Genomic DNA, 8,583 nt, shown 5'->3' with positions numbered 1-8,583 from the left:
CAAGAGCTGTACCTCTGGGATACCCTGCTTTCCTGACTTTTTTAATATTAAAAAAAATAGGGGCCAGGGATTCTGCTGAGTGGCATAACGCCTGCCTCGAAAGCGCAAGGTCCGAAAGCGCAAGGTCCTGAGTTCCATCCTCCGTATCAGACAAAAAAAAAAAAAAAAAAAAGGACCAGATATGGTGGTGCACTCCTGTGATCCCAGCACACTGGAGGCTGAGGCAGGAGGATTGCTACAGTTTCGAGGCCAGCCTGGGCTACATGTAGCAAGACCCTGTTTCCCAAAACAAGACAAGACAAAACAAAACAAAACAAATGTAGAAAGCAATACATAAAAGCATTCTTCTCATTTAATCTTTTTTTTTTAGACAGGGTCTCACTATGTAGTTGAGACTGACCTGGAACTCACTATGTAGCCTAGGCTGGTCTCGAACTCACAGCAATCCTCCTGCCTCAGCCTCCCAAGTGCTGGGATTACAGGCATGTGCCACCATGCCCGACTCTGATCATTTAATCTTTTAAGCCATTCCCATCTTGTTTTGCCCCATTATCCGAATAAACCTGCTCAGGAGATCATCAGCGACCCTCAATGTTGCTAAATGAAATGGCTGCTTCTCCGTCTTCCCAGAATTTTGTGTGGTATTTAACAGTTGCTTTCCTTTCTTACTCATTCAGGAAATGTTTTCGACCATCTACTATGTGCCAGGCCTCTAGACATTTGGGATACACTACTGAACAAAACAGATATATCCCATGGCTTTGTAGAGCTTACTTTTTGTTTTGGTTTTTTTTTTTTGTTGTTTGTTTGTTTGTTTTTGAGACAAGATCCTACTATGTAGTCCAGACTGGCCTTGAACTCACTACTGTGCAGCCTAGGCTGGCCTCAAACTCATAGAGGTCCTCCTGCCTTCCTAGTACTAGGATCACAGGCCTGCACCACCACACCCAAAGAAATTTACTTTCTAGTGGGATTAAAGACAATTTTGGCTTGTTAAAACTTGATCCTGGGGTTCCATAACTACTCTCTTCCAGTATCTGAGCTTCATGACCACCTTCCTTAATCTTCTTCTTTGCTGGATGCTTTCAGTGTTCTCACTCCCTAAATGTTGATGTCCCCTAGAACTGTGCCCTGAGCCCTCTGTTGATTTCACATGAACTTCCTAAATCTGTAAACTCTAAAATCTACATTTCTAGCCCAGATCTCTTTGTTGGGCTCCAGACATGCATCTCTGATGCCTCCTGGCTATTCTTTTCTTCTCACAGGCATATCAAATATGTGGTGAACAGTAATTTCTCTCTTTCCAGAGTTCTCCTGTGTTTTCCATTTCTATGTTTTTCCCATCAACTACCCAGTTAAGGTAAAAGTCTGAGAGTCAAATTAGTCTCCCCTCTCCTAAGTCCATGCTTGTTCCTCTGCATCAGCACTTTTACTCAAATGTCTCCCTACCTTTCTGTCACGATTGTCATTTTAATTAGTTCAGGCACTTGCAATTTCAAGCCTCTGGTAGCTTACTGATGAAGATCTTGAAGATTTTGCTAGGGATTGAACCCATGGTCTTGCTTGTACTAGGCAAGTGCTCTCTACTACTGAGCAATTCCCCCAGCCCAAAAGCTTGAGTTTTTTTTTTCTTTTGAGACAAGGTCTCTCTGCGTAGTTCAGACTGGTCTTGAACTATATACCCCAGGGTGGCTTCATACTCATGGGAATGCTCCTGTCTTAGCCTCCTCTGTGCTGGGATTACAGGCGTGCACTATACCCAGCAAGTTTGAAGCTAGATTCTTTTTTTGTGAGACAGGGTCTCACTATGCAGTTCAGGCTGGCCCTGGACTCACTATGTAGCTCAGGCTGGTGGAAAACTTGTGGCTCTCCTCCTGCTTCAGCCTCTTGAGTGCTGGTATTATTGGTGTGCACCACCATGCCTGGTATGAAGCCAAATTCTTTGGTTCTAAATCTTAGCTCTAGTTCACTAGTTTGTCTTTTATGCTCTGTGTATCTTTGTTCCTTGTCTTTAACATGGGGGCTGGTCTTGCTAGTTCGAACTTGTAATCCCAGCATGTGGGAGCCTGAGGCTGGAGGATTGCTGTGAGCTTGAGGCCAGCTAAACTATGTAGTGAGACCCTTCTTTTTTTTTTAAAAAAAAGCAATTGTTTTAACTGGTCCATAAGTCTTTAATCAATCTTCAGTCATATAATTGGACAGCGTCATGTTCCTACCTAAAAGATGCAAATAGACCTTTATCACCAAGATAAAAACTCCTTAGCAACCTCTCATATTCTTTGGATCACTTGCCACTTCCCCCAAGGTACTCCAAATTATATTTTTACGGACAGATGATATTTTCTTAATCTCATGAATAACCTTTTAGAAAACACCGACTTTGTACTTAATCGAAGTAAAGGCAGTGTGTTTGCTGTGCAAATCTGCTTTGAGACAGATCCTCTAGGAACTCCCTCTTCATAGCTTTATCCAGATTACTGCCCCCATTATTTTTCTTTTCTTTTTTTGAGACAGGGTCTTGCTATGTTGTTCAGGCTGTCCTTAAACTCACTATGTATCCCAGTCTGGCCTTGAACTCCTAGCAATCCTTCTGCCTCAGCCTCTCAAATGCTGGGATTAGAGTCAGGTGCCACCTCGCCCAGCCCGTTTTTCTTCTTATGCAGAATAATATGGAACAGTCTGTGCAACATCTTACCTGAGATCTCAAGGATTAGAAGGAGCCAGCTTTGCCAAGAACTGGGAGTGTTCAGGGAAAAACAATGTATACACAGACCTCTGGGTTGAGAAGAGGGTGCGATATCTTAGAAAATGAGACCATTGTGGAGAAATGTCAGGCTTCAGATCCTGTACACAGCCTTATAGGCCTTGGCACAATGTAAATTTTATTCTAAGTTAAATGAGCCACAAATAAACAAAAAATTAAATAGGAAAGTGACAACCTGAGTTTACAGAACATCATTTTCGCTGGGTATGGGAAAGAGAAAGATTACAGCTAAATTACTGAGCAAGTGAGTGAGTGGTAGACTATTCACTGAGCTGGAGAAGACTCTAGTGACGGAGTAAACAGAATAGGGGAACAAAACGAGAAGTTCATTTTTGTACCTTTGATGCTTGAGAGCAAAACACCCAACTGCAATAGTCAAGTATGTAGTTGGGTAGAGGAATTGTGATAGATACGTAATTAATGAAGAACACTTGATCTTGATTAAAGTATTAGCAACTATCAATAAAAAAGTCCTCACCCACAGATATTTTTCTACTTCATTTGACTCACATTTTACAAAAAAGACCCATTCACAACATGACAATTATTTTACCAGAAATCCATAACTTTGTATACCTTGCAGCATCTAACATAGTCCTTGAAAATAGGAGACTCAATAATTGCTTTTTTGAAATAATGAGCAAATAAAGTCAATAGTTTCGTATTTCCTGTGGTACTAGGAATTTTTATTATTATTATTATATTATTTTGTTTTTCAGAGACACGGTCTCACTACGTAATTCAGGTTGGCCTCAAATTCACTATGTAGCCCAGGCTGGCCTTATACTTTCAACCTCAGCCTCCCAAGTGCTGAGACTACAGGCATGCACCACCATACCACGCTGTAGTACTAGGAATTAAACCCAAGGCTTAAGCACTCTACCACTTAGCTACACCCCCAGTTTTCATTCTAATAAAAGATTCGTAATAGTAGTTCTTTGTACACAATTTGAGAATTTAGCATACTTTTACATTCATTATACTATTTATTTTTTTTAACCTTTTTGAGTTATTTATGAATTCACATACAACTGTAAGAAATAATACAGAGATCCTGTGTATCCTTTACCTAGTTTCTGCTAATAGTAGATCTTGCAAAACTTAAAATACAATTTTATAAGCAGAGCATTAATATGAGTACAATGAAGGTACAGGAAAATTTCATTACCACAAGGATCCTTCTGTGGCCCTTTTGTAGCACACCCACTTCCCTCCCATGCCCAGCTCCTTCTTAACTTCTGGCAACCACGAATCTGTTCTCCATTTCCATAATTTTGTCACTTGGAGACTGCTATGAGTATAAATTGTATCATACAGGATGCAACTTTTGTGATTGAGTGTTTTCACTGGAGGTTTATTTAGGTGACTGTATCAACAGTCCATTCTGCCTTTCTGTTTCATTTTAAGTGTGTAAGTCAATGTTTTTTTAATATATTCAATATATTTTTATATTGTGGCGTGAGTTCACCACAACAGTGAATTATACAATATTTTCCATCATCTCCAAAAGAAACTTTGTACCCTTTAGCCATCACCCCCCATCCTCCTCCCTCCTAGCTTTAGGTGACCACTTATCTTATTTTCCATCTTTATAGATAAATAGATTTAGATATAGAAATAGAGATAGATACAGATGTAGAGCTAGAGATAAAGATATAGGTAGATAGATTCTGGACATTTCATATGAATGAAATACAACATATAATATTTTGTGACTGGCTTCTTTAACTTTGCATACATTTTCAAGGTTATAGCATGTATCAGCACTGGTTGGTGGACATTTGGATAGTTTCTACTTTCAGGCTGTTCTGAAGAATGCCGCTATGAACATTCATATACAGTTATTTTGTGGACATATTGTTTTGTGTGGCTTAATTCTCCCAGTAAAGTGAGCAGGGCACTATCCTTATTCTACAGATGAGGAAAATGAGGTCCAGAAGGGAGAGAGGATTTGTCCAGGGCAATGTATTTAGAAAAAGAGAGAGCTTGGACTGTTAATTTCTGATTGTGCCTTCAATGTGTTTTTTTCTACATGACAGCTGATTCAAGCTAAACATAATCCAAATGGTTTTTGTCTCTTTTTACACATTAATCTGTCGGGCCTGGAATCTAGCTCAGTGGTTCCACCACCTGCCTTCCAAATGCAAGGATCTGAGTTCAATCCCTCATACCAAAAAAAAAAAAAAAAAAAAAAAAAAAACCAAAAGCGTCGTAAAAACACCCACAAAAAAAAAAAAAAAAAAAAAAAAAAAAAAATCCTATACCAATTAATCTGTCGTCCAGAACCTTAAGATCATGTCAATCAAGCGTCAGTACTGTACTGGAGTTGGTTTATACCAGATCTCAAAAGCTGATTGTCACAATTTGAGGGACTGGTTAACTTCAAGTTGGTAACTTTAAATTGGCTTTGATGAGAGTATTTACACTATGGAAACTAGCTTTACAAATTAGCATTACCTCCTCTGTTAGGCAGCTCTCCATTACTGTAACAAAATGCCTCAGGTAATCAATTTAAAAAGTAAATATGCATATATCTTTACTTTCTTCTATTAAAATGGTCAATTAAATTGATTTTTTTTGCTAGATATATATGGGTTTATACATGGTAGTCAAGGGCTGTATTCCATTGATTTTGTGTGTGTGTGCCTATGTGTGTGTGAGTATGTGTGTGGTACTGGGGATTGAACCTGGGGCCTCGCACATGCTAAGCAAATGCTGTACCACTGAGCTACATCCCTAGGCCCCACTGATTTTTTTTGTTTTTTTTTTTGAGACAGGGTCTCACTATGAGACTGACCTGGAACTCACTATCTAGCCCAGGCTGGTCTCGAACTCACAGCAATCCTCCTGCCTCAGCCACCCAAGTGCTGGGATTACAGGCGTGCACCACCACACCCAGCATCATTGATTGATTTTTTTTTTTCTGGTGCCAGGGATTGAACTCAGGTCACTGCCCTTGTGAGGCAGGTGGTGGAACCACTGAGCTAAACCCCTGGCTCTGATTGATTGATAAATTGCTCTTTTTATATATGTATTTCTATATCTGATTTCTTTATATTATAATGTCCTGATACATTATTATTAACTAAAGTACACACTTTACTCAGCTTTACTTAGTATTTTACCCAATGTCTTCTTATATTCCAGAATCCTATCCAGTATATCGCATTTTTAGTCATCGGGTCTCTTTAGGCTCCTTTTGGTTGTGAAAGTTTCTCAGACTTTCTTTGTTTTCCATCACTTTGACAGTTTGAGGAAGTCAAACTGTTCCGGTGTTTTGTAGGATCCATCTCTACTGGGATTTATCTGTTGCTTTTCTCATGAATAGACTCGGGTTTTGGGAGGAAGGCCATAGAGGTAGAGTGCCATTTCATCACATCGTAGCAAAAGTACATATTAGCAACATGACTTTTGACTGTTGATAGGGCCTTGATCACTGACTGCAGAACAGAGTGACTGTTTTCCACACTGTACTCTTTAGGAGGACGTTAGTATGTATAGCTCGCACTCAAGGAGTGGGAAGTCCTTGAGGACAGAGTGTCTATACTTTATTGGGGATGATGCTGCATGTGAGATTTGTTCCTTTTACCTCATCTATTAATTTATTCATTCTTTCCTTTACACCATTGTGGACTCATGGACGTTTGTTTTGTATTTTGGGTTATGATCCAATACTGCTTTATCTTGTTGCTAAAATTGTTACAGTGTCAATCTTTGGAAATTCTTTCTGTTGGTTCTTACATGATGGCAATCCACGATGCTATAGGGCCTTGAGTATTTCTTGTTCCAGCCCTACAATTAACCATTTTTCTAATGAGGCCTGATTCATTTTATTAGAGAATGGCATTGGAAACCAAACTAGATGTGCTACTTTTGTGGTTCGTTTTCCAATTTTTTTCACTTATATTTCTTAGTTTATTCTAAGTGTCAATTAAACGTTAAATTACATTTAAATTCTGAAGAACAAATTTTCAAGCGTATTTCTTCTAAAAAATACACAAAACAACTAGGTGTGAGATAAGCGGCATTCTTCACTGTTTTAAAACATAATACAATTTCTTTGTTCACTGCAGTAGAATAACAGCAACATATATCTGATAATATTGCTCCAAATTAAACTACAAAAAGTGATCAACACAGGATATTTCAAATAACTTTCCCTTGGTGACATCGCCTGCTACCTTCTGTTGTCATTTCTCATCATTTGTTTTTTCAAATTATCATAATGACTTTCAATTTCCATAAACAAACCACACAGAGCAGGTATGTAATGGTGAGAGTGGTCCTGAGCATTAACTCTAACCATTACATTGATACTCGAGCTACATCAGTCCCTAAAAAGCTGGCTAACATGCTTAAGTTCTACAGCTTTGGAAGGAATTTATTCATAAAAATAATTTAAATATGTTCAGGTTGTCACTCAGTTTTTTGCAAATATTCCAAAAGTATGTCACAGCTATAAGTTTCAAGTTAATGTTTAAGGGCTCACTGCTTTGGTAACTTAGTAACAGAAATAGCCTTTTAAAGAAAGGTGTACTCTGGCTATTAAAAATGTAAATATTGTATAGGATAGGGCTGCTAATGGAAATCACTGACATGATTCAATTACCACACACTTTTGTAATACAATTAGCACAAATTTTATCTTTAACAGAACTTTAACAGGGAAATGACAGTTTGTCAGATACAAATGATTCTGCATTCTTTACACATTTGTACAGTTGGTTATAACATTTGAGCAATTAAAAATAAAATGTTTTACTTCTACCTTGGCTTTTAAAACTTCATATTACATACAAAAACAATTTCATAAATAGTTTGTATGACAGTTCAGCAAACTTTTCTGGAGGTCCTAAAAATTAACAAATCTTACTGATGACATATAAACCATAATCTGATCTCATTGTTCACATTAAACAAAGTGAATGACTGAATCCTAAATTGATCCTTTTACAGTTAAAAGCTATTTTCTTCAACCTAAATTATAAAATTAACCTTATCCTGTTACGAACATAGAAACATTTACATGAATTTGACTAAATTACCAGGATCACTTCAACTGCTGAGATGTCATTTACTCCTGGCGATATATAACAAATAGCAAATACTGTTATTTAGTCATTCTGAATTATAAAATCAAATACGACTCTTACAAAGGAAAACCATTGTTTTCTTTCACAACCATTCTGTTACATATGTATCTGTGTTTACATATAAAACCATAGTCATACAGAAACTCGACTGTCATGACTTTTTTTTAACTGTTTGATGTAAAGTGTAGAATGCCCACGCTTTCAGCTTTTAGAAGATATGTGTGCTCTAGAAGCACAACTCCAAAAAGACTTCTAAATTTTACAGACATTGTAGCACATTCTTGGCTGTCTAAAGAAAAAGCAAACCTGCTCCGATTTTTCCTCTAACGGGTAAAGGTGCAGTCTGGCGTACGTTTTCATCCCAAATCTAAAAAGTGTCAACATCTTTAAGACTCAGGATTAACCTCACCTGTACAGAGCCACAGGCTCAGCCCTCACCTCCTGAGGACTGAGATGGCCTCAGGTGATGGAGGGAAAAGAGCCAACTCTGCCCACAGCAGTATCAGTAGCTCCCAAGAGGGGATCCGGTACTGGGAATGGAATAATCGAGGTGTGCTGGGACACAGGGACTTCTTTCCCCGGACCATATTTGGGGAAATGTTCCATATTGCTCTCGGACCTTCTGGCTCTAGCGCGAAAGGGACTCACTCGCCTGGACCGCTCTGTTCCTCGTTCCCTCTGTCCGGCCCGGCGCTCGGTTGCGGCCCAGAGCTGGCGGACGGGGCG

Source organism: Fukomys damarensis, unplaced genomic scaffold (genome assembly GCF_012274545.1).
Source record: "Fukomys damarensis isolate Sample0158 unplaced genomic scaffold, DMR_v1.0_HiC HiC_scaffold_39, whole genome shotgun sequence".
Taxonomy (NCBI): Eukaryota; Metazoa; Chordata; class Mammalia; order Rodentia; family Bathyergidae; genus Fukomys; species Fukomys damarensis.
The sequence above is the reverse complement of the archived record's forward strand: the minus strand, read 5'-3'. Positions refer to the sequence as shown.